Source organism: Chlorocebus sabaeus, chromosome 19, assembly GCF_047675955.1.
Source record: "Chlorocebus sabaeus isolate Y175 chromosome 19, mChlSab1.0.hap1, whole genome shotgun sequence".
NCBI classification, from domain to species: Eukaryota; Metazoa; Chordata; class Mammalia; order Primates; family Cercopithecidae; genus Chlorocebus; species Chlorocebus sabaeus.
In genome coordinates, this window is record NC_132922.1 from 26410390 (window position 1) to 26433279 (window position 22890).

The following is a 22890-nucleotide window of genomic DNA, read 5'->3' on the forward strand; positions in this document are numbered from 1 at the left end:
TGCCACTGCACTCCGCCTGGGCGACAGAGCGAGACTCCATCTCAAAAAAAAAAAAAAAAAAAAAAAGACCGGCTTGGCCAAGATGGTGAAAACCCGCCTCTACTAAAAATATAAAAAAAATTAGCAGAGTGCAGCAAGTGGTTTCCTAAAGTAGCACGGAAAAAGCTGGGACGGCAGACACATTAAAGCCTGGAGTAGCCTGATCCACCACCTCAGCATACTTTATATACTGAGGGTATGCAAATGAGGTTCCTAGAGTACATGTTCTAATTGAGAGAAAAATCTCTAGGCCTACTCCGATTGGACTTTGTTATCATGTTCTGATTGGATGAGAGCAAGCGTTAGCACACCCAATCAGAGCATGATAATAAAGTCCAATCAGAGTAAGCCTAGGGGTTCATCTTATCCAATCAGAACATGCATTCCAGGAGCCGCCATTGCCTAACCTCAGTATATAAAGCATACTGAGGTGGAGGAACACTCTAGGCGTCTCTGTGTCTTCCTGTTCAGGTGTTGCGTGTTAGCTTAGGAAGCCACTTGCTGCACGTTCTGCTAATGGCTAATGCACGCTAGAGGATGGAGGCTGTAGGCTGGAGCCAGGGGCACCGCGGCTCGCCTTTCGCCTTGCTTCGCTGCGGTTGGCGGTGGCGACCGAAACTGTGGCGCCCTAAGAGCGGTAGGAGGGCATCCGGCAGCGGGAGGTGCTCCTGTCGAGCGCTCCGTGCCCCACGTTGGAGGCTGGGGCCTGTGATATCGCACCTCGCCTCGCTGCAGTTGGTGGCGGCCACGGAGACAGTGCAACTGGAGTGGTAGGAGGGGAGAAAATAGTTTTGGGGTAGATGGAGGGGTAAGAAGAGGGTGGTGAGTGCCAAAGGGAATAAAGGATGGCGAGCAGGAGTAGGCGTTGCAGACGGGGCATGGGGAAAAGATGGTGGGAAAATAAGTTTTTGGTAGATGGAGGAGGAGAAAGAGGGTGGTGAGCAGCAGGAGTGGGGAGAAGGCTTTGGGAAAAGATGGGGGAAAATATTTCTGGGTAGATGGAGGAGCAGAAGAGGGTGATGAGAGCGCAAGAGGGGAAAGAGGGTGGCCAGGGAGAGGGGGAAAAGGGTGGTGTGCGGGAGCGTAGAGAGGGCTTTGCGAAAAGATGATGGGGGGAAAATGGTGGGGAAAAAGTTTTGGGGTAGATGGAGAAAGAAAAAAGGGTGGCGAGAGGGAGGGGGCCGAAGGCAGTCGGGAAAAGAAGGTGGGGAAATAATGGTGGGGGAACAAAAGTTTTGGGTATTTTTCTGATTTTTAAATTAGATTATTTGTTTTTGCTTCTGAGTAGTTTTGCTTTCTGTACTTTGTGTCTTAACCGCTTGCCTGATGCATAGTTTGCAAATATTTTTTCCATTCTCTGGATTATTTTTTCATTCTACTGATTGCTTCCTCTACTTTGCAGAAGTTTTTAAATTTAATGTAATTAATTCCATTTGTCTATTTTTGCTTTTGTTGCTTGTCCCTTTGATGTCTATTTGAAAATTCCTTGTCCTAATGAATTTTATTAAGCATTTATCGTATGTTTTCTTCTCTAGTAGTTTCATAGTTTAAGGTCCTACATTTAAATCTTTATTTTGAGTTGATTTTTGTAAGATAACGGTCTAGATTTATTCTTCCACATGTGGGTGTTGGGTTTTCCTAGCACAGTTTATTGAAGAGATTGCCTTTCTGGAAGGTGTGTTCTTGGTGCCTTTGTTAAAAATGAGTTGACTGTAAATGCGTGAATTTCTGAGTTCTCTATTCTGTTTTGTCTGTCATTCTCTGTCTCTCCCCTGCCTGTTTTTTTGACAGTACCATGCTGCTTTGATGTTATACTATAGGTTTGCAGTTACTATGGATTTATAGTATATTTTGAAATCAGGTAGTGTGATGCCTCCAGGGTTTGTTTTTAATTCAAGATTCTTTTGTCTAAGGTGTTTTGCATTTCCATGTGAATTTTATAATCTTTTTTTTCTATTTCTATGAAGAATGTCTGTAGGTTTACATGAATTGGGTTGATTCTGTAGATCACATTGAGTGATATAGATATTTTAACAATATTCTTCCAGTGCATGGACATCGGATATCTTTCCATTTACTTGTGTCTGCTTTCATATCTTTGGTCTCTGTTTTACAGTTTTTGTTGTAGGATCTTTCGCTTTATTGGTTAAGTTTATCCCTAGGGGTCATCATTTTGTGGGCGGTGGGTAGTTACTGTCCTGATTTCTTTCTTATGTGTTTCACTATTGGTGCATGTGTGTGCTACTCATTTTTGTACGTTGATATTGTGTGTTGCAACTTGACTAAAATTATTTCTAGTAGGTTTTCTGTGTGGAATCTTTAGGATTCTCTATGTACATATGATCATGTCACCTGCAAACAGAGACAATTTGACTTATTTTTTTTTCCAATTTGGATGGCTTTTATTGCATTCTCCTGTCTAATTGCTCTAGCTAGGACTTTCAGTACCATAATGAATAAAAGCGGTAAAAGTAGCCACGCTTGTTCGAGTGGCTTAGAGGAAGAGTTTTATGTATTCCCCATTGATTACGATGTTAGCTGTGGGTGTGTCATATAGGGCCTTTATTGTGCTGAGATATGTTCCTTCTGTACTCATTTTGAGTTTTTATGAAGGAATGAAGGAATGTTGAATTTTATTTTTTTAGCATCTGCTGAAATGATCCTATGGTTTTTGTTCTTGATTTTTCTTGATGTGATGTATGACATTTATTTATTTATGTTTATTCAGTCATCTTCATATTCCTCCAATGAATCCCCCTTTATCGTGGCAGATGATCTTTTTACTGTGTTTTCAAATGCAATTTTCTTAAAGAATTTTGTTGAGGACTTTTGCGTCTGTGTTCATCAGGGATATTTGCCTGTGGTTTTCTTTCTGTGTTGTGTCCTGGTCTGGTTTTTGTAGCAGGGTAATGCTGACCGCATAGAACAAGTTTGGACGTATTCCTTCCTCTTTAATTTTGGGGGAATATTTTGAGGAAAATTGGTATTACCTCTTTGAAAAATGTTTGGTAGAATTCAGCAGTAAAACCGTAAGTCTTCTGTTTTTCTTTGATGGGAGATTTTTATTACTGCTTTAATTACGTTACTCATTATTAGTCTGTTCAAGTTTTTTTTTTTTTGGAGTCTTGCTCTGTCGCCCAGGTTGGAGTGCAGTGGCACGATCTCAGCTCACTGCAGCCACCGCCTTCCAGGTTCAAGCGATTCTCCCGCCTCAGCCTCCCAAGTAGCTGGTATAGGCGGATGCCCGGTTAATTTTTGTATTTTTAGTAGAGACAGGGTTTCGCCATGTTGGCCAGACTGGTCTCAAACTCCTGACCTCAGGTGATCTGCCTGCCTCAGCCTCCCAAAGTGCTGGGATTACAGGCATGAGACACCGCGTCCGGCCCAGGTTTTTTATTTATTTATTCTAGCCTATGAAATTGCTATGTTTCCAGAAATTTATTCGTTCCTCTTAGATTTTTCCATTCATTTGTATATAGGTGTTTTTAGTAATCTCTTATGATCCTTTGCATTTCTGTGTTATTGTAATGTTTCCTTTTTCATCTATGATTTTATTGCAGTTTTCCTTTTTCCTAGTCTCATTATAGCTGGTCAATTTTGATTTTTTTCCAAAAAAAAAAAAAAAAACCAGCTTTTTGTTCCTTTGACTTTTTGTAATTTTTTGGTTTCTATTTTTAAAAGTTTTTCTGTAATCTTTATGATATTTTTCTACTAATTTTAGCATTTGATTTTTCTTTTTTTATAATTGCTTTTGTTTTATTTTTTATTTTTATTTTTTGATTATACTTTAAGTTCTAGAGTACATGTGCACAATGTGCAGATTTGTTACATATGTATATATGTGCCATGTTGGTGTGCTGCACCCATTAACTTGTCATTTACATTAAGTGTGTCTCCTAATGCTATTCCTCCCCCCTCCCCCCACTGCATGACAGGCCCTGGTGTGTCATGTTCCCCTTCCTGTGTCCAAGTGTTCTCATTGTTCAGTTCCCACCTATGAGTGAGAACATGCGGTGTTTGGTTTTTTGTCCTTGCAGTAGTTCGCTGAGAATGATGGTTTCCAGCTTCATCCATGTCCCTACAAAGAACATGAACTCATCCTTTTTTATGGCTGCGTAGTATTCCACGGTGTATATGTGCTACATTTTCTTAATCCAGTCTGTCATTGATGGACATTTGGGTTGGTTCCAAGTTGTCCATCGAAGTTGGTTCACTGTTGTGAATAGTGCCTCAGTAAACATATGTGTGCATGTGTCTTTATAGCAGCATGATTTATAATCCTTTGGGTATATACCCAGTAATGAGATGGCTGGGTCAAATGGTGTTTCTAGTTTTAGATCCTTGAGGAATCACCACACTGTCTTCCACAGTGGTTGAACTATTGCTTGAAGTGTACTGTCAGGTTGGCTATGTGAGAACTTTCTACTTTTCTGATGTAGGCATTTATGACTATGCACTTTTCCTCTTACAACTGCTTTTGCCGCATCCCACAGGTTTTGTTATGTTGTATTTCTATTCTTGTTTCAATGAGTTTTTAATTTCCCTATTCGTTTCAATGAATTTTTTCATAGGTTGATTGTGAGCATGTCTTTTAATTTTCATTTATTTGTACAGTTTTTAAAGTTCCTGCAATTAAGTTCTAGTAGTATTCCACTGTGTTTAGAAAAGATAGTTGATATAATTTCAGTTTTAAAAAATGTGTTGTTACTTGTTTTCCGGCCTAACACATAGCCTATCCTAGAGAATAATCCATGTGCTACTGAGTAGTGTGTGCGTTGTGCAGTCGTGAAGTCGTGCAAAGCTGTGTAAGTTTCTGTTGGGTCCATTCGGTATAGAGTACAGCTGAACTGGTGATTTTTTGTTGTCTGGATGACCTGCCCATTGACGATAGTGGAGTGTTGATTATAGAGGAGTGTTGAGGTACTCTATTATCAATTTTTTTTTTAGATGGAATTTCTCTCTTGTTGCCCAGGCTAGTGTGGAATGGTGAAATCTCAGCTCACTGGAACCTCTGCCTCCTGGGTTCAAGCGGTTCTCCTGCCTCAGCCTCCCAAGTAGCTGGGATTATAGGCATGTGCCACCACGCCCTGCTAATTTTTGTATTTTTAGTAGACACTGGGTTTCTCCGTGTTGGTCAGGCTGGTCTCGAACTCCTGACCTCAGCTGATCCACCTGCCTTAGCCTCCCAAAGTACTGGAATTACAGGCATGAGCCATTGCACCTAGCAGGGATCTTAAAAAGTTTAATACATGGCAGCAGGGTAGAATGCTGGTTATCAGGGACAGGGAGGTGGGAGAAACGGGGATCTGTTGGTCCAAGAGTACAGAGTTGCAGTTATGTGATTATAGTTAATAATATTTTGTATACTGGAAATTTACAAAAGAGTATATTTCAGGTGCTGTCATCTGATTATTTGAGAAGACAGATGTGTTACTTTGACTGTAGTAATCATTTATGTATATGTGTGTATATAGACATACAGATATTCATATGTAAGAATTAAAACAGGCTGTCCATTTAAATATATACAATTTTATTTTAAAAATAAAAATATGAAACAATAAAAGTATGCAATATAGTCTTAATTATATAAATAATTGCACTGCTCCTCAGAATAGTGAATTAAATGTCAGTTATATTTGTTCATATTATAACCTTTCCTTTTATTTTCATGTTTTCTATTTATAATTAAACAAATATTTAATGAGTTCACAATGCAACTATGTATTAAATATCCTCAACATATTTTAGAGGTTATGAATGTTACAAGTTTTAGGTTATAGTCACTGTAAGAATGTTCTCTTGGGAAGTGTTATTTTCTGTTGGTTTTTATTTTAAAACATTCACTGTTACCAAGATATAGCCTGGGTTTTTCTAATGTTTACCCACCGTAAATAAATACAGAATGCCTCTGAGGATATATCACTATTGGCAATTAAGCACACTTGTGACAGATAGCTTCTCAGATTTGAAATTACTGATCCAAAATCAATGAACATGTTAAAATAGGATAATTACTTTTCACCCTCAGATATGCTGTTAAAAATCATATTTTCATTAATTTTATGTAACAGTACCAGTACCAATTTTCCCACACTTCACACTACATTTAGGTACTATAAATTTCATTAATTCTTATCTATATTACTGACAATAAAATCACCTCATTGATTTTTCAGTATGTGTTGCATTTATTATATAGTTCATATTACATTTTGTGAACTCTACTTTCAGTCTCCTTTACCACAAAAAGGAATATGTGTAGAAACAAAATTGGTTTTATAGAAGAGTATCTTTTCCTTGTCTAAGATCTGTTTGAATTGGGCAAAAAAAAAAAAAAAAAAAAAAAAATCACGTATTCACCCAAACAGTACAATGTCTGTGTCTGTTTCACAATAGCAATACAATGTGAATAGAGTCACATTCACATCTCTCATGACAAAACTAATGCCTTGTGTACAACAGTCTTTCATTTTGCATTGAAAAATCATTTTTTTGCACTACAAATGGTCAATTTTTCTTTTTATGTTGCATAGCTTCCAATTGCATCTAGGAGTCTTTTATTTTTCAATAATTTGGGGATACAGGTGTTTTTTGGTTGCATGAGTAAGTTCAGTAGTGGTGATTTCTGAGATTTTGGTGCACACTTACCTGAGTGGTGTACATTGCACCCAATATGTACTCTTTTATCCTTCACCCCCTTCCACCTTTCCTTCTGGGTCACCAAAGTCCATTGTATCATTCTTATTTTTTATTTTTTATTTTTTTATTTTTTGAGATGGAGTCTCACACCCCCAGGCTGGAGTACAGTTGCCTGGTCTCGGCTCACTGCAAGCTCTGCCTCCCGGGTTCATGCCATTCTCTTGCCTCAGCCTCCCGAGTAGTTGAGACTACTGGCACCCGCCACCACGCCTGGCTAATTTTTTTGTATTTTTAGTAGAGACAAGGTGTCACCGTGTTAGCCAGGATGGTCTTGATCTCCTGACCTTGTGATCCATTCACTTTGGCCTCCCAAAGTGCTGGGATTACAGGCGTGAGCCACCATGCCCGGCTTATTGTATCATTCTTATGCCTTTGCATCCTCATAGTTAGCTCCCACTTACAAGTGAGAACTTATGATATTTGGTTTTCAACTCCTGAGTTACTTCACTTAGAATAATGGCCTCCGGCTCCATCCAAGTTGCTGCAAAGGTCGTTATTTCATTCAGTTTTATGGCTGAGTAGTATTCCACGGTATATATATACCATATTTTCTTCATGCTCTCGTTGGTTGATGGGCGTTTAGTTGATGGGCATGGTTGATGGGTTTCGTATTTTTGCAATTGCAAGTTGTGCTACTGTAAACATGCATGTGCCCCTGTCATTTCTATGTAATGACCTCTTTTCCTCTGGGTAAATACCCATTAGTGTGATTACCAGATCGAATGGTAGTTCTACTTTGAGTTCTTTAAGAAATCTAGGAGTCGGCCGGGCGCGGTGGCTCAAGCCTGTAATCCCAGCACTTTGGGAGGCCGAGACGGGCGGATCACAAGGTCAGGAGATCGAGACCATCCTGGCTAATCTGGTGAAACCCCGTCTCTACTAAAAAATACAAAAAAACTAGCCGGGCAAAGTGGCGGGCGCCTGTAGTCCCAGCTACTTGGGAGGCTGAGGCAGGAGAATGGCGTAAACCCGGGAGGTGGAGCTTGCAGTGAGCTGAGATGTGGCCACTGCACTCCAGCCTGGGCGGCAGAGCGAGACTCCATCTCAAAAAAAAAAAAAAGAAATCTAGGAGTCATTTTAATATAGATAATTGAAGTTTACTCTCCCTCCAGTTTTCCACATTTGTTACCTCTGTCGATTTGAGGCCATTTTTTCATTTATATTACTCGATCATTTTCTTCACTGTCACATCTCTTAACAGTATATGTTGTTTCCAAAGCATATGTGAACAGTTGAAAATTCTCAAAGTATAATTATTTCCTGAAGCATTTGAAAGTTTTACACAAGCACTTATATGATCCGTGTTTTGATTTATAAATCATCATCTCTTGTATTTTACTTACGTTTACTTTTTTTCCTGTGAGATTAATCTTATGCAAACTCTAGATAGAAAGACGTTAGGAAACTATCACATGGTCTGTTATGTTTAGTGTATTATTTTAGTAGGCCAAATTCATAGATGAAAAGAAATCTTGATAGGTGATTTTTTAATTATATAGGAAACTTGACATTATTTTTTCAGAAAACTACATTGAAAAGATTGCATTGCTGTCTATAGATAGAGTGGCATGTACTCAACTTCGTATGCATAAATTACATTTGTAATGTTTAAATAGTGGATTACAATTTTGACATGCTTTCACTCCGTTTGGTCCTGTTAGGTAAGCAAGGTACCTTGTGTGTTGGAAAAGCAATTACTTTGGAGCAAGAAAGAAGGTTAATTGATTATTAGGACTTTTAATACATTAGCAAATTGGATGCTGTTTTCAAATCTTAGATTCAAAATTGGGCTAACAATAGTTACGTTTCAAGGTTTCTATGAGGACTAAATGAGAGAACTTAACTAAAAATAAATTGCATTCAATATATGTTTATTGTGCCATTATCTTCCTACTCTCTTTTTAGGGTTTATGAATCAAGTCTCATAGAAGTTTACATCACTTGCCAAATGCAAACTATTTCAGAATCAGCAAGGACCCATGGTTTTTATTCTAAAAACTGCTTTGTAAAATGTGGAATAAATGATCAGTGCCATTATCCAGTCCAATTTGTTTATTTTACATCAAAGAAATCTGAGTCACAGAAGGCATATTACTGTATCATTAGGTTTTGAGTAGGTTGGAAATTGTGATGATACCTACTTTTGTATTTTGAGATGTATTGATATTTTAAGTACAAAAATGATGATTTGATAACAGCACAGAGTGTGGTAATCCAGCAAAATACATTATATTTTGAAGTAGTGAAGAATATTATTGGTTTGGATTTTTGTTTTAAGAGAAATATTATATCTCACATTTGCCATATTTAAAAATATATGCATATGTACTCCAACATCTATTTTTTCTCCTCTGAATAGCACCAGGTCATCTAACACAGGTGCTGTTCAGAGGAGAAAAAAATATATATTTGAGTGAATGTGTATTTTTAGAAGATTAATATTTTAAAATAATTAATGAAATTAAAGAAAACAGTGTTGCATAGTTTAATCCATGCTTTCCATAAGGATTAACTTACATGCTTATGTTTCAAAGCAAATAAGTAAAACAAGACAAGATGAAAACTGTTTATTCTTGGAGTATATGGCTGATCAATCAAGTGCTAGATGTATTTTCTAGCATTCATTAACCTTATCCTCTTACAAAAATTCCTATAGGATGAATGGATAATTTAGAATCTATTACTTGCCCAAAAGTGACACTTCTTGCCCTGGTGAAAGAACTAGATATGCAGTTACGTGAGAAGTAAAGTAACCCAACACATCTTTACAGAAAATGTCTTCTGAGAAAAAATAATGTTGTTAATTAAAAGTAAATTACTGAAGTATTCACCAGCTTTTCATTGCTTTATTTAAACAATAAATAATAAATTAGAATTGGCTTATTTGTAATACAAGTTTACAAGTAATCATATGTGGAAAGATTTATAGAAAGCACCTTAATTGGACCGACAATTATAAAATGATATGAAAGGTATTTTACAATAAATATTTACTAGTCAGAATTTTCACTTATAACTTACAAAGATAATTTGATACAAGAGAGCAAATTTAGAGGAAAAGCTTTATTCATATGGTAAACGTTCTTAAAGGAATTTTTATAAGAATTATTGGGGATTTTTTAAAATTAAAGTTAATAATTGTGTTAAAATATTCATAAAATGAAATTTATCATCTTAATAATGTTTAAGTGCACACTCTTCAGTAGTGTTAAGCTTGTTAATGTCACTGTGCACTCAGTCTCCAGAACTCTTCATCTTGCAAAACAGACTCTGAGCTCATTATACAACTGTTCATTCCCCTCCCACCCTCAGCTCCTGCCAATCACCCTTCTTTCTGTCTCTAACTTTAGGTACCTCATGTAGGTGGAATTATACAGTATGTGTCTTTGTGACTGGTTTAACATAGCATAATGTATTCCATGTTGTTGCATGTGTCCGAATTTTGGTCCTTTATAAGGCTGAATAACATGCCATTGTGTATCTATGCTATGTTTTGTTTATCTGTTCATCCATTGGTGGTTACTTGGTTGTTTCCACTTTCCAGCCATTGTGAATACTATTGCTGTTAACGTGGAGGTAGAAATACTGTGTGATTCTGCTTTCAGCACTTATGGATAGATTCCTGGAAGTAGAACTGCTGGATCATATGTTGATTCTGTATTTAGTCTTTTGAGAAACGGTCATATTGTTTTCCGCAGTGGCTGCACCATTTTATATTTCCACCTATGGTGCACAAATGTTCCAAGTTCTCCACATCTTCAATAATACGTCTTATTATTTCCTAGATTATCCACCTGGGGACTGATGTCCAGATGGAGAATGACAGTCACCTGCAACCTTGTATTCTCCTGAGGTGTAGCTGTGAAACTGGGTAGTGAAGTCTACTTAAGAGTCCACTGTCTACCTGGGGCCTGATATCCACCTGGGCCTGATGAAAACCTGGGACCTGGTATTTACCTGGGGCCTCGGAGTCCACCTGGGGCTTGATTTCAGCTGGGACCTGAAGTTCCCCTAGTACCTGGTGTCCACCTGAGGCCTAGGTGTCAACCTGGGACCAGATGTCCCCCGGGGCCTGAGTGTTTCCCGGTGCCTGAAGACTTCTGGGTTTAGATGTCCACATGGGACCTAGATGTGCATCTGGGGCCTGATGTTCACCAGGGACCTGATGTCCATTTGGAGTCAAGTGTGCAGCTGAAGCGCCATGTCCACCTGGAACCCAGGTGTCCATCAGCGGCCTGGTTTTGACCTGGGACCTGGGCATTTACCTGGGGTCTAAGTGATCACTTGGGCCTGACGTCCACTTGGGTTTTGGTGTCCAGCTGGGTCCTTATGTCCACTGGGTTCCTAGATATCTTCCTGAGGCCCAAATGTCCTGTAGGGGCCTGGTTTCTACCTGGGGTGGGGATATCTACCTTCTTGCTGCTGTTTTCCTTGGTGTCCCAGGTATCCACCTGGGGCCTGGTGTATACCTGGGGCCTACGTCCACCTTGGACCTGTTGTTTCTTTGTGACCTTGGGTCCACCTGTGCCCTGGGTGTCAGCCTGGTGCCTATTATCCACCTGGGGCCTCCTTAGCCACCTGGCACCTACTGGTCCCTTGAAGCCTGGTGTTCTGGGTCCTGATGTCGCCCTGGGGTATAGGTATCCTGTGGCTTAGCTGTTCATATGGGACCTAATGACCTCACATATGGGGCCTGGGTGTTTACCTGGGGTTTGGGCAGTGTCCAGCATGAGGCCTGATGTTCACCAGGGGCCTAAGTGTTCACCTGTGTGCCTGGGGTGCACTGGCTTCCTGCTGCCTACCTGGGGCCTGGGTGTTCCCCTGGAGCCTGTGGTATTAGCTGGTAGCCTGATACTACCCGTGGCCTGGGTGTTCACCTGACTCTGGGTATCAGCTGGGAGCTTGGTACCACCTGCAGCCTGATGTTCACCTGGAACCTCATCAGGCTGCCTGGTCTCTTGAGGGTGTCCATCTGGGGACTGGGTGTCTGCTTGAGACCTGGTGTCTGCCTGGGGCACAGTGTTCACCCGGTGGCTACTGTCTATCTAGAGCCTGTTGTCTACCTTGAGACTGGGTGTTCACCTGGGGCTTGATACTTACCTGGGGGCTGATGTTCACCTGGAGCCTGGTGTCTACCTGAGGCCTCATGTCTATTTGTATCTTGGTGTCCTTCTGGGACCTGGTGTCTGCCTGGGGCTTGCTGCCCTTCTGGAGACTGGATTTTCACCTTGGACCTGTTGTGGAAGTGCGTCCTAGATTTCCATGTGTCATCTGGTATGTACCTGGGGCCTGTTGTTGTTTTTGGGCCTGGTGTTTACCTGGGCCCTGGATGTCAATCTGATACCTGCTGTGTAACTGGGGCATACATAGCCACCTGGGGCCTGGTTGTCACTTGAGGTCTGTTGTCCTCCTTGGACCTGATTTCAGCCTGGGGCCTAGTGTTTATCCGAATTTTCGTATCCTTGTGAAGCCTAGTGTCCTTCTGGGGTCTGAGTGTCCATGTGGGGCCTGATGTTCACCAGGGTCTTATTTATGGGCCTTGTGTCCAGCTGGATTTTACTGTCCACCTAGGGCCTGCTATTCACCTGGTCCCTGGAATTCTTTTTGCCCTGCTGTTCACCTGAGGCCTGGATGTCAACCTGGGACTGAACGTCTACCTGGGGCCTGAGTGTCGACTGGGGCCTGATGACTTCTTGGGGCCTGGATGTCCACATGGGATCTAATGCCTGGACATCTGGGGTTTTGGTGTCCACTTGGGGCCTGATGTTCACCTTAGGCCAGATGTTCACTGGGGGCCCGATGTTCACCAGGGGTCTGGTGTTCATCTGGGCCCCGGTGTCCACCTGTAGCCTGGGTGTCAACCTGCGGCCTGGTGTCCACCTGGAGCCTGGTGAACATTGGACATCAAACACCAGGTGGACACTATGTCTTAGGCGTATGCCAGTTCCCAGGTGGACTCCAGTTCCCAAATGAACATCAGGCACCAGGTGGACATCAAGTTCCCAGTTAACAAATAGGTTCGAGGTGTACACCGGGCTCCAGTTGAACATCAGGCCCCAGGTGGATGCCCAGGCCCCACATTGACACCTAGGCCCCAGGAAGACATGAGGCACCAGGTGGATACTTAAATTCCTGGTGAACATTAGGCCCCATGGGGACACCCTGGCTCCAGGTGGATCTAGGGCCTCAGGTGGCCTTCAGGTCCCAGCTGGGTGCACACTGGACTTGAGGTATACATCAGGCACTGGGTTTACACCCAGGCCCCAGTTGGACAGAATGTCACAGATGGACTTCAGGCCCAAGGAGGATACCAAGGCTTCGGGCAGATACCCAGACCTCATGTGGATATTAGGCCTCGGGAAAAACAGGCCGTAGTTGCATACTTAGTCTTCAAGTGACATAATATAATGCCCCAGGCAGACCGAAAGTTTTAGACTCCAGATGGACATTAGGCCCCAGGGTGACATCAAGGGTCCAGGTGGACACCAAGCCCTGGGTGAACTCCAGACCCGAAGTGGACATCAGGCAGCTTGTGGATACCTACACTGCATGTTGATATCTGGCCCCAGGAGGATACCAGGCCTCAAGTGACCACCAAGCCCTCAGGTGGCTATGTAGGCCCCAGGTGGATATCAGGCCCCAGGTTGTCTCTCAGGGCCCAGATGAATACCAGGTTGCAGATGAATAACAGGCCCAAGGTGGACATCAGCCCCCACCCTGTGAACACCAGGTTCCAGGTAGATACCCAGCCAGATGTCCACCTGCAGACTAGAGTTCACCTAGGGTTGGGTCTGATTTCTTTTGGGACCTGTAATCTGCTTGGGGTCTGGTGTTTACCTGGGGGCGATGGGTATTTACCTTGGGTCTGGTGTCCACCTGGGGTCTGGATATGCACCTGGGGCCTGTGTGTCCACCTGGGGCCTTCTGTTTACCAATGGCCTGATTTCCATTTTGAGACTGGGTGTCCATCTGGGGTCTCTGTCCCCCTATGACTTGGTGTCTTATCTGGGACATGGTGTCTGATATACAACTTGAGTCCAGTGTCCACTTGGGGCCTTATAGCTACCTTGGGCCTATTGTTCACATTGGTCCTGGTGTTGTGTTGGGCTCTAATGTCTACTAGGAGCCTGATGTTCTCCAGGGGGTCTTGATCCCCACCTGGGGACTGAGTGTTTATGTGTGGCCTGATATACTTCTGTGGCTTTGGTTTCAATCTGTGGCCCAATGTTCACCTGGGGCCTGGTGTCCACCCGGGGTGTGGGTTTTCACCTGGGGCCTAGTAATTTACGTGTGCCCTGGTGCTTACTGGGTTCCTAGGTGTCAGCTTGTGTCTTAGTTTCCACCTCGAGCCTGGTGTTCACCTGGAGCCTGGGTGTCACCCTAGGGCCCGAAGTTCACCTGGGATCTTGTATTTGTCTGATACTAGATGTTCACTTGGAGCCTAGGTATTCACCTGTCTGAATTTCACCTGGGGTCTGATGTTCATTTGGAGTGAAGTGTCACGTTGAGTCCTCCTGTAAACCTGGGACCTGGTTGTCAACCTTGGGCCTAATGTTCATCTGGGGTCCTGTGTTCCACATTGGGACTGGCTAGTCACCTGTTGCCACATGTACACATGGGTCGTGAGTATTTATGTGGGCCTGATGCCCACCTGGGACCTTATGTCTACCTGGGGCCTAGGTATACTCCTTAGGCCTGATGCCTACCTGGGTTCTGATACCCATGTCGAGCCTGGTATTCACCTGCAGTCTGAGTTGGGGCTTGGGTATCCTCCTGGGGCTTGATGGTTCTCCTGTGACCCGGTGTGCAACTAGGGCCTGGGTGTCAGCTTGGCATCTGAGTTCAGTGTCCACTTGGGGCCTGGTATTTAGCTGGGGCCTGATGCTCACCTGAGGCCTGGGTATTTAGGTATGGCTTGTGATCTTTCTGTGGCCTGGGTTTTAGCTGGAGCCTGGTGTTCTCCAGGCCACCTAGGTATTCACATGGGCCAAATTTCTCTCTGGGGCCTGATGTTTGTTTGTTGTCTGGTGTTCACCAAGGGCTTGGGCATCCACCTGTTGACTGATGCTCACCTGGGGCATAGATATTCACCTGGGGCCAAAGGGTCCACCAGGGGCCTGATGTCTACCTGGGGCTTAGTAATTCACAGGGGGCCTGTGTTTACCAGAGGCCTAGGTGTCAACCTACATCCTATGTTCAGGGAGGGGCTGAGTTCGTGCCACTGCACCCAGCCTGGGCAATGAAGTCAGATTCCATCTCAAAAAAAAAAAAAAGAAAGAAAAAGAAAAATTGTTGGAGACTGACATGATAAGTCAAACCAGACTAATTTTAGAAACAAAAATAAAATACTGAATTTATTACTTGAATACTAAAACTGTTTTTAAAATAAATATACTGATTTCAAAATAAAAATGTTTATACCTAATTGATATTTAGCAATCAAGTTTTTTAGTAAATATTTCAGTATTGAAAGCTTTTTATACATCATTTTCTTAATGAGTTTTATATGCTATCTTGTGTGAGTGGATCAAGAAACATTCAGATGGATAAATGAGAGGATGCAAAAAATGTAGGCATAAAATTACACCACATGGGTATGGAAAACAATGAATGTGTTTTGTCTATTGTTATTGCCTAATATACATCCACGCTCATGAATTCATAACACTTTCATTGATGAGACATCAGTTTTACATTCAGCTGAACTCTCATCATAACTGTACCTTCTCAATTACAGGATAAATTAAAGAATATGATAAATGTTTATAATTTAGTGATATAAGTGTCTTATACTTCAGAAACTCTCATAATTTATAACCAGTGTATGTTAGCCATGTGTGAGATTCGTAGATGCCTTCTGATAAATGGTCTCTAGATGATGCAGTGGTTTATAAAATTTAACTTGTGTGTTTTTTACTTTTTTCTTAAAAAATTTTAAATTAAATGTTTTTGTTGATAAAGGAAAACAGTTGAATATTTACTTTCTGTCACCTGGGATTCTGCACATTTTTGATATAGTTTGAACCTAGACTGTATTTTTTTTTTTTTTTTTACTTATGAACAATTAGGTCACTTATGGCTATTATTTTTTATCTAAATTTCTGATCTATTTATCCAAAATTTCACAAGTAAATTTTCAGTATATTGGTGCATTAGAAAAAGACTACATCATTATAGTTGTTTTTTGAAAATATTTTAAATAAAATGTTTTCAGTCCATGTCTGTATAATTCATTGACACAATAGTTGAGTTCATCTTTAAATGATTATACATAAATTTCATTGATATAAAAGTATAGATATCTTTGAAGAATGTTATTGATGAGTAATTTATCTTGGAAAACAAACTGTTATAAATTTGTTGAGTCAAAGAAAGTAATAGTAAAATATTAATTCCTGAAAGAAAATGAGCCTTGATATTTAATTAAACTTACATGGGTGAATGGCAGCTGTCAGACAGTGTGTTTTTTGGGGAAGAGGAAGACGGGACTGCTTTTTTTTGGAAAAAAAAAAAATCATACAAGCTTTTTACGAGTCTTAGGTTGGTGTTGTGATAAGGAAACGGAACCATTCATGACCACTCAGGACGTAGAACTGATGCTGCTTTTTCTCTTTCCTGGGAGCCTCTTTGCAGTTCACTAAGAGCTTTTTCTGATAGCCTTGTCTTGGCTGGTGTTTGTGCTCCTTATTAGGGTATGCAAACATCAGGCCAGTTTTGGCCGGGCGCGGTGGCTCATGCCTGTAATTCAAGCATTTTGGGAGGCTGAGGCAGGCGGATCACGAGGTCAGGAGATTGAGACCATCCTGGCTAACACAGTGAAACCTGTCTCTACTTAAAATATAAAAAATTAGCCGGGTGTGGTGGCGGACGCCTGTGGTCCCAGCTACTTGGGAGGCTGAGGCAGGAGAATGGCCCCAGGGGGCGCCGGTTGCAGTGAGCTGAGATCATGCCACTGCACTCCAGCCTGGGCAACAGAGCAAGGCTGTGTCTTAAAAACAAACAAACAACAAACCAAACAAACATCAGGCCAGTTTTGTCAGTCCCGTCCAGCTTGTCAGTGTAGTTTTGCCCAACTTCGTCCTTCTTTCTGGAGCTGAGGAGAGAATTCAGGGCACTGGGCATTACACAGAATTGCCGATAACCTGAGACAACAGAGAGTCCTACCGGGAAAACAAAGACAAAGCATGTTCTTACCCACTTCTGCCATAGCATATTCTAACCTGCGGTCACCATCTGTTGGCTAGGAGGTTGCACTGCACACCCTATTACAAAATTTGCTGACTCAAGTACAGATAGGGAAATGATGTAGGCTTCTTGAAACCTCCACTTTCTCATTTCTGCAGCAAGTCGAGGACCTTCTCACATGCCCAGTATGCTGCCGTGAGAACTAGCATTTGAGATAACCCACCATACTAAATGTACATATAACCGAAACATACAGAGGCTGACTCCCCAGACAGCACACAGAAGCAAATGACATTCCTTAGCATCCATTAAAGTCACAATCTCAAGGGGGATGATAACATGTCTCAATCAAGTGAAAGTACACTGAAATAGAGTCTATAATTTTTTTTAATAATATCATTTTTGAAAATAATGCATGTAAGTCTTTTCATGTCTTGTCTCTTCTTTTTTTCTTTTTTTTTTCTTTTCCAGACAATCTTGCTCTGTCACCCAGGCTGGAGTGTAGTGGCACGATCTCAGCTCACTGTAAACCCTGCCTCCCAGGTTCACACCATTCTCCTGCCTCAGCCTCCCAAGTAGCTGGGACTACAGGCTCCCACTACGGTGCCTGGCTAATTTTTTGTGTTTTTAGTAGAGACGGAGTTTCACCATGTTAGCCAGGATGGTCTCGATCTCCTGACCTCATGATCCGCCCGCCTAAGCCTCCCAAAGTGCTGGAATTACAGGCGTGAGCCACCGCGCCCGGCCCCATGTGTTTTCATAGCTTGATAGTTGATCTCTTTTTAGTTCTTAATAATATTCCATTGTATGATTGTACCACAGTTTATGCACTCACCTTTTTGAGGGTATATTTGTTGCTTCACAAATTGGTTGAATTTTTTTACGCATGTTCACGAAGCAGTTCTCTTGTTTGTAATAATGTCTGGTTTTGATTTAGGGGAATGTTAGCTTTCTACAGTGAGTTGAAGTGTACTCTGTATTGGGCTGTTTGTGTATTGCTGTGAAGAAATACCTGAGATTGGGTAATTTATGAGAACATAGGTTTCGTTGGCTCGCAGTTCTACAGGCTGTACAGGAAGCATAACATGGGGCTCTGCTTCTGGGGAGGCCTGTGGAAGCTACAGTCATGGCAGAAGGCGAATTATGAGCTTGCACATCACATGGCTAGAGCAGCAGCAAGAGGGAGAGGTGGGAAGTGCCATGTACATTTAAATGACCAATTCTCATGAGAATCACTATTATGAGGACAGCACCAAGGGCATGGTGCTAAATTATTTGTGAGAAATCTCCCTTCGTGATGTATTCATCTCTTACCAAGCTTGACTTCCAACATTGGGGATCACATTTCAATGGGAGATTTTGGTGGGGGCACACATCCAAACTGTGTCATACTTTCTTTTATTTTAGGGGGAGAGTTTGTGTAGAATTATATCTCTTTTTTTCTAAAATATTTGGTAGGACTCACCAGTGTAGGATTCTTGGCCTGGAGTTTTCATTGTAGGAAGATTTTTATCTGTGACTTAATCTTTTTTGTTAGATTTAGGGCAATGTAGGTTATCTGTTTTTTCTTGAGATTTGGTCGTTTTCACATTTCAATGAATTTGTCAGTTTTGTCTAAGTTGTCAGGTTTATTCACATAGATTTTACAATATAACGTTATATTTTTTAAGTATTGGTGGAATCTGAAATAATGTCACATTACTCATTTTCAAAGTTAGTAATTTGTAGCCTTTTCTTTTCAGGAGCTAGTTTGGCTAGATAGAGGTTTATTGCTTTTATTGATCCTCTCAAAGTCTTTGGTATTATTCAAGTTATCTACAGTTTTTGTGTTTTATTAGTTAGATCTCTGATGTTTTAATTCTCCTGGCCTATTGCAAACAAAATTCTATAGTTGGGAGCTTACCAACAACATAAATTGTGAATTCTCACAATTTTGGAAGCTGCACAGTTCAAGATCAGCGTATCATCAGATTTGATGTCTGAAGAGGTACCACTTTATGATTCATAGATGCGTTCTTTTTCTCTCTGTCCTCACATGGCCAAAAGGGTTAAAGAGGCTGTCTGGGGTCATTTCTATCAGAGCATTAATCCATGTATGAAGGCTTGGCCCTCATGACCTGATCACATCCAAAAACTCCTACCTCCTAATAACATCACCTCTGTGATTTGATTTTAGCATGTGAAATTTGCAAGGACACAAGCATTTAAACCGATGCAGATATTTATCATTTACTTCCCTCTGCTTCCTTTGAGTTTACTTTTTTCTTTCTTTTTTTCTAGTTTCTTAAGGTAAAAGTCAAGTTATTTGAGAGTCTTCTAATGTAGACATTCAGTGCTGAAAATTTTTATTTCAGTGCTATTGTAGATGCGTTTTACAATTTCTAATGTGTTTTCATTTTTAGTTAGTTCAAAATACTTTCTAATTTCCCTTTTTATTATTTTTTGAACCAACCCAGGTTTATTTGGATATATGTTAATTTCCAGTAGTTGAGTTTTTCCAGGTACATTTTTTGTTACTGATTTTTAGTTTGATTGGTTTTGGGTCAGGGAACATGTTTTGTATGACTTAAATCATTCTTTCTTAATCCTTTTATTAAGATATGATCTAGATTATAGTCTTTGAGTACTTCAGAAGAATTATGCTTTTTAAGTCTACCATATTCTTGCCGATTTTCTGCCTCCTTATTCTTCCACTTGAGTTAGGGGTTTAGACATTTTAGACTATATTTGGGCAATTTTTCTATTTCTTTTGTAGTACTATCTATTTTTGTATCATGTATTTTGAAGCGTTTATGTTATGTACATAAATATTTAGGACTATTGTGTTTTTTGATTAATTGAACCCTTTGTCAGTATAAAATGACCTTGTTTCTTGCTGGTACATTTTTGCTATGAAATGTACTTTAGTATTAATATAACCACTCCCCCTCAGCCTGTTTTTGTCAAGTGTTAGTATGGTATATCTTGTTTCATCCTTTAACCAAGTTTTGTCTTTTTTTAAATTTTTTGTTATACTTTAAGTTCTAGGGTACGTGTGCACAACGTGTAGGTTTGTTACATATGTATACATGTGCCATGTTGGTGTGCTGCACCCATTAACTCGTCATTTACATTAGGTATATCTCCTAATGCTATCCCTCCCCTCTGCGCCTACCCACAATAGGACCCAGTGTGTGATGATCCCCTTCCTGTGTCCAAGCGATCTCATTGTACAGTTCCCACCTATGAGTGAGAACATGCGGCATTTGGTTTTCTGTTCTTGCGATAGTTTGCTGAGAATGAGGGTTTCCAGCTGCATCCATGTCCCTACAAAGGACACGAACTCATCCTTTTTTATGGCTGCATAGTATTCCGTGGTGTATATGTGCCACATTTTCTTAATCCTTAAGTCTGTCAGTGATGGACATTTGGGTTGATTCCAAGTCTTTGCTGTTGTGAATAGTGCTGCAATAAACATACGTGTGCATGTGTCTTTATAGTAGCATGATTTAAAATCCTTTGGATATATCCCCAATAGTAGGATGGCTGGGTCAAATGGTATTTCTAGTTCTAGATCCTTGAGGAATCACCACACTGTTTTCCACAATGGTTGAATTAGTTTACAGTCCCACCAACAGTGTAAAAGTGTTCCTATTTCTCCATATCCTCTCCAGCACCTGTTGTTTCCTGATTTTTTAATGATTGCCATTCTAACTGGTGTGAGATGGTATCTCATCGTGATTTTGATTTGCATTTCTCTGATGGCAAGTGATGAGCATTTTTTCATGTGTCTGTTGGCTGTATGAATGTCTTCTCTTTTTTTTTTTGAGACGGAGTCTTGCTCTGTCACCCAGGCTGGAGTGCAGTGGCCGGATCTCAGCTCACTGCAAGCTCCGCCTCCCGGGTTTACGCCATTCTCCTGCCTCAGCCTCCCGAGTAGCTGGGACTACAGGCGCCCGCCACTTCGCCCGGCTAGTTTTTTGTATTTTTTAGTAGAAACGGGGTTTCACCGGGTTAGCCAGGATGGTCTCGATCTCCTGACCTCGTGATCCGCCTGTCTCGGCCTCCCAAAGTGCTGGGATTACAGGCTTGAGCCATCGCGCCTGGCCTTACTACTGCTGATTTAAGGCCATTTTTCGTTTATATTACTCTATCATTTTCTTCACTGTCAAATCTCCAACAGTATATGCTGTTTCCAAAGCATATTATGTGAACAGTTGAAAATTCTCAAAGTATAATTCTTTTTGAAGCATTTGTAAGTTTTACACAAGCCCTTATCCGTGTTTTTTAAAATCATCATCTCTTGTATTTTACTTCCTGTGAGATATAATCTTATACAAAGTATAGATAGAAAGATGTTAGGAAACTATCACATGGTCTGTTTTGTTTAGTGTATTATTTTAATAGGTCAGATTTATTGATGAAAAGAGAAATCTCGATAGAAAATTTTTTAATTATGTAGGACACTTGACATTATTGTATCAGAAAACTACTTTGAAAAGATTGCATCATTTTGTATAGAGTGGCACAGATTCAACTTCGTATGCATAAATTATATTTGTAATGTTTGAATAGTCAGTTACAATTTTAACACGCTTTCACTTCATTTGGTCCTGTTAGGTAAGCAACCGACCTTGTGTATTGGAAAACCAATTACTTTGGTGCAAGAAAGAAGGTTAATTGATTATTAGGACTTTTAATAAGTTAGCAAATTGGATACTGTTTTCAAATCTTAGATTCAAAATTGGGCTAGCAATAGTTGTTTTAAGGTTTCTATGAGGACTAAATGAGAGAACTTATTAAAAATGAATTACATTCAATATATGTTTATTATGTCATTATCTCCATATTCTTTATGGTTTATGAATCAAGTCTCATAGAAGTTTAAATCACTTGTCAAATGTAACCTATTTCAGAATCACCCAACCCATGGTTTTTATTCTAAAAACTGCTTTGTAAAATGTGGAATAAATGATCAGTGCCATTATCCAGTCCAATTTGTTTGTTTTACATCAAAGAAATCTGAGTCACAGAAGGCTTACCGTATCAGCCCATGGCCAGGTTTTGAGTAGGTTGGAAATTGTGATGATATCTACTTTTGTATTTTGAGAGGTACTGATAATGTGAGTACAAAAATGATGATTTGATAACAGCATAGAGTGTGATATTTCAGCAAAATACATTATTTTTTGAAATAGGAATATTACTGGTTTTGGATTTTTGTTTATGAGAAATATTGCATCTCATATTTGCCGTATTTAAAAATGGATGCATATATACTCCAAACATTTATTTTTTCTCCTCTGAATAGCACCAGGTCATCTAACAACAAGTGTTGTTCAGAGGAGAAAAAAATGTTTGCGTGAATGAGTATTTTTACAAGATTAATATTTTAATAAATTAATTTTAATAATTTAATATTTTAATGTAATTTGTGAAATTAAAGAAAACGGTGTTACATAGTTTAATCCATGCTTTCCATAAGGATTAACCTACGTGCTTATGTTTCAAAGCAAAGAACCAAAACAAGACAATATGAAAACTATGCAGTATATGACTGATCAATCTTAAGTGCTAGATTCATTTTCTTGCATTCATTAACCATAAAAATTCCTATGGGATGAAGTGATAATTTAGGGCCTATTACTTGCACGAAAGTGACACTTCTTGCCCTGGTAAAAGAACTAGATATATGCAATTATATAAGAAGTAAAATAACCCAATACATGTTTACAGAAAATATATTCTGGGAAGTAATAATTGTTTTTCTTTTTTTTCTTTTTTTTGAGATGGAGTCTCGCTCTGTCACCTAGGCTGGAGTACAGTGGTGTGATCTTAGCTCACTGCAAGCTCCGCCTCCCGGGTTCACGCCATTCTCCTGCCTCAGCCTTCCGAGTAGCTGGGACTACAGGTGCCCGCCACCATGCCCGGCTAATTTTTTGTATTTTTAGTAGAGACAGGGTTTCACCGTGTGGGCCAGGATAT

The 22890-nt window shown here is 40.4% G+C and overlaps 1 protein-coding gene across 7 annotated transcripts in view; it reads left to right on the plus strand.

Annotated features, from left to right (window-relative positions):
* Positions 1-420: 420 nt before the first annotated feature.
* The window catches only part of LOC140709118 (cadherin EGF LAG seven-pass G-type receptor 2-like), a 53949-nt gene continuing 31479 nt past the window's right edge, over positions 421-22890 (plus strand). For 2 of the 7 annotated variants that reach the window (XR_012089509.1, XR_012089511.1), the window contains exon 1: positions 421-809. The gene's annotated coding sequence lies outside the window, so the exon portion shown is untranslated. Of the gene's footprint in view, positions 810-7872; positions 22817-22890 lie in introns of those variants that run through there. The other 5 variants (XM_073006899.1, XM_073006898.1, XM_073006895.1 and 2 more) reach the window with 5 other exon arrangements.